Source organism: Amblyomma americanum, chromosome 7 (assembly GCF_052857255.1).
Source record: "Amblyomma americanum isolate KBUSLIRL-KWMA chromosome 7, ASM5285725v1, whole genome shotgun sequence".
NCBI lineage: Eukaryota > Metazoa > Arthropoda > Arachnida > Ixodida > Ixodidae > Amblyomma > Amblyomma americanum.
In genome coordinates, this window is record NC_135503.1 from 32,170,708 (window position 1) to 32,174,392 (window position 3,685).

A 3,685-nucleotide genomic window follows, 5' to 3' on the forward strand; every position below is an offset into this window, starting at 1 on the left:
GTGAAACTGTCCAGCGGAACGTGTCTTGCAGTGAAGCTACCAGTAGGAGCTCTTAGCTGTGATACCATTTGAAGTTCTGAAACGAGCTCACGCAAGAAATGTACTGTTTTCGACCTGTGCGGTCCCTCGGAGCTGCCCGTGCTACAAGCAGAATATCGATGCATGCTCGGGAAGACTCCTTGTTGTAGCTGGCACACAGAGCTGTGTCCGACACTGCTGCACTTGCCCATAGACCAAGTACACCTGCCCTCGCGGTGCGTACTCACTGCGTCCCGAGGCTTGTTGCCCGTACAGACTCCGCAAGAGAGCCCGCCGAAGGCCGGCAGCAGCAGCACACTACAGCGCGCTAATAGTGACGGACCGGAGAACAAGCCGGCCCGGCGTTCCGGAGTGAATGTGATGCGGCTCGGCGCGGATGCGAGCAAGCCGGTAGCTGTGGCGGCGGCGGAGGGGACAGGGGAGGAGGTAGCAATTCGCCGCCGACATCAAAAGGAGGAAAGCGCGCGCAGAGGCGAGAGAGGACTCCGTGACGCAGCCGAGCCGAAACGTCCTCGGGGCTGACGTCAGAGGCGACCTCGCGGCCATTGGCTGGGCGGCCGGACGGAGCCTAGAAAAGCGCCGGTGCGTCCAGCGGCCGTCGACAGCCGCAAGCAGCGACCTTTCGGTGCAGTGGTGTGTGTGTGAGCGCTCTCCGTGACTGCAGCAGCCATGGGAATACCGGTGGTCGACCAGCTGAGCTGGGCCTACCATGGCGTACTCTCCAACACCGACCCGCGAGTGGCAAAGTGGCCCCTCATGGGCAGCCCGCTGCCCGTCATCTCCATCCTCATTGGATACGTCTACTTCGTCAAGGTGTGGGGACCCGCGTGGATGCGAGACCGGAAGGCGTTCAACCTGCGCAACATCATCCTCATCTACAACATCGGTCATGTGCTCGCCAACGCGTTCTTCTTCTTCTACGGCGGCCGGCTGACGTACCTGTTCGGCGACTACTCGTGGTTCTGCGAGCCCGTCAACCTGACCACCGAGCCCAAGTCGATGCTGCTCATCACACTCGGCTGGTGGTACATGCTGCTCAAACTGAGCGAGCTCATGGACACCGTCTTCTTCGTGCTCACCAAGAAGAACAACCACATCTCGGCTCTGCACGTGATCCACCACTCGCTGGTCGCCTGGTCCGTCTGGCTGGGCGTCAACTTCGGCGCCACGGGCCAGAACGCCTTCTTCCCCTTCCTCAACTGCTTCATCCACTGCATCATGTACACGTACTACGCGCTCGCCGCCCTGGGCCCCAGGCTCAGGCCATACCTGTGGTGGAAGCGCTACCTGACGCAGCTGCAGATGAGCCAGTTCGTGCTGCTCATGTTCCACGGCGCTGTGCCCGTCTTCTACGACTGCGGCTTCCCGCCCTACTTCGGCTACCTGACCATCGCCGAGGCGGTGCTCTTCTTCGTGCTGTTCTTCAACTTCTACGTCAAGACGTACCGGCGGAACGTGGTGCGCCCGGAGGCCGCCGTCAAGTCGCGCTGACCGCCGCTGCAGCAGCGTACGCCCCCTGTAAATACTCCCTCCACTACCTGTACATAGAGACTTTCTGCTTGGAAGCAACCACCGCCATCTTATCGAGCTATTATTATTTTAATATTATAAATAAATCGACGGTTCTCTTTACAAACGAAACAGCTTGTATCAATTTATTTGCCCGTTTTTTCTCCAGAAAGCGCAGCGCAGAAGACACGGGCACGGGTAGTCACGCCGTCACTCATTCTCTAAAGCACGTCCTCATTCGCATCACGCGCAACTTCGTCGGTCGATCGGCGGCTGAGTGGGTTGGCAAGAGCCAGATGTGTCACAACAGGTTCGCAGATCAAGGTGCTTTGTCTTGCTCTCCGCCGTCCCGTGAGCGGTACTTGCACGCAGCGTGCGCTGCACCCATCCATTCAATGATAACTCCAGAGGCGTACTTCATTTGACACCCGTGATCTGCGTCGCCGTGTGTGTAGTTACATAAGCGGAAGCGGAAACGGGTTATCGCCGCCTCTTTCCCAGCCGCGCCTCCGTTCCTTCCGTGGTTCCTTCGCGTATTCTTTCTCTCAGCCGCCGCCTCCGTGGTTGTGATGCGGGTCATCCAGGCCAGCACGGCGAACGGCCTCGCTGTGTATATAAGTTGGTCGGCCCTACCGGCCGGTCGTCACGCCAGTTTTCCGAAGCTCTCCCCAATGACCGCCAAACCCGGAGAGCAGCGGGCGGCTTCGGCGGTGGCTCCGGTAACTCCGTAACGGGCTCGCCCACCACCCCCCCAGCCAGGAGAGTGTCGGCCGCCGTGCCTCGGGGCAGAAATTTGGCCGCCTTGGCTACTCCCTTCCCCAACCCCTCACTGTCTCTTCTCCTCATTCTCTTTCTCGGGCGTTATATAACGGCGGCGCCGGCCGGCCCGCAGTGGCCGCCTTCTTGGGTTAAAAGGAGAGATCGTGCGGCCGCGATATACCATATAGGAACGGCCGACCCAGAAGCTTCGCCTTACTTCTTGCTTTCGTCTTTTGCTTGGCTTCCCGTTTCGCCCGCGGACGTCGACGACAAATGCCGATGCCCTCGTCCCTGTCAAGTTCGCCGTTCCGAGAGCGGCCGTGCGCAGCTTGGCGGAACTACGAGCAGCTCGCTCAAACGGGACGCCCCAACCACCCTTGACGCAGAGAATGCGGAAAAACAAAAATGCGCGCCGGTCGTTGTTTGTTTGTTTGTTTTTGTAAGCGAGGCGTGTACAGTCAGCGCCGCTGGAATCGTTCTGGTCGCGTCGAGAGTGTTTGTCTGTTTGTTTTTGTAAGCGAGGCGTGTACAGTCAGCGCCGCTGGAATCGTCCTGGTCGCGTCGAGAGCCCCCCGAAGTGTCCCCGCGCTCGTGTCCCCGTTCGGGTGTATAAGGTGACCCCTCCTCGCGTTTTAGTGCGGCTCACGTCTTCCACGTGCTCGCTAACAACGCGTGCATCTAGTGGCACCTTTTTCGTGACATTGCGTCCCTGGTGACACCGCTCCGTGCGGATAGCCCTCTAGAGTATAGCAACTGACACGTAAAACGTGCAAAAACTAGGCCTTTTTGGTAGGTGAAGTCGCAGCGGGCCCTGGCTTCGTGATATCACGTCTCCGCATCAACGGCAAGATATTCTATCCGGACGTCAGCTGGAAGCAAGCGAGACTTCTGATGATGAGCAAATCGTTCAACTGGCTGGCAAGGGTAGATAACCTGGCGCTAGGGGTGTGCACAAAACAGCCTCTTTGCTTATTCTCCGCGTGTCTGTCTCCCTCCCCTTCATCTGAGTGACCCGCTTTTCTAACGTCGCCGCGTTTCATTTCCACCGCCCTCGTCGAGTCCGTACTTGCGTCTGGAAGGCGTACGATACGAGAAGCAACAACAACCCTCTCCATCTACCTCGTTACTCTCTCTCCACAGCGTTCTAGGCGAACAGAGCCTGTCATTCCGCGTGAAGAATAGGCAGTTGATGAGTCTCATTCGCTCCCAGCTATACCAAAGTAGCGGCCTTATTCTGATGCCGGGTGCGCTACATGCGTACTCTTTTCCGACAGGCCTGTCGTAGGCAATGCTCCCGCCTCTCCGCGAGCGACTGGTTTCTCTCTGGCAGACCTCATTTGCCTGGAAACTCTCGGAGAGCGAGGAGTCGCCGCGCTCC

The 3,685-nt window shown here is 58.6% G+C and overlaps 1 pseudogene; it reads left to right on the top strand.

Annotated features, from left to right (window-relative positions):
- The first annotated feature begins 629 nt into the window (after nt 1-629).
- LOC144098810 (very long chain fatty acid elongase AAEL008004 pseudogene) lies at nt 630-1,680 on the top strand (annotated as a pseudogene).
- Nucleotides 1,681-3,685: the final 2,005 nt, after the last annotated feature.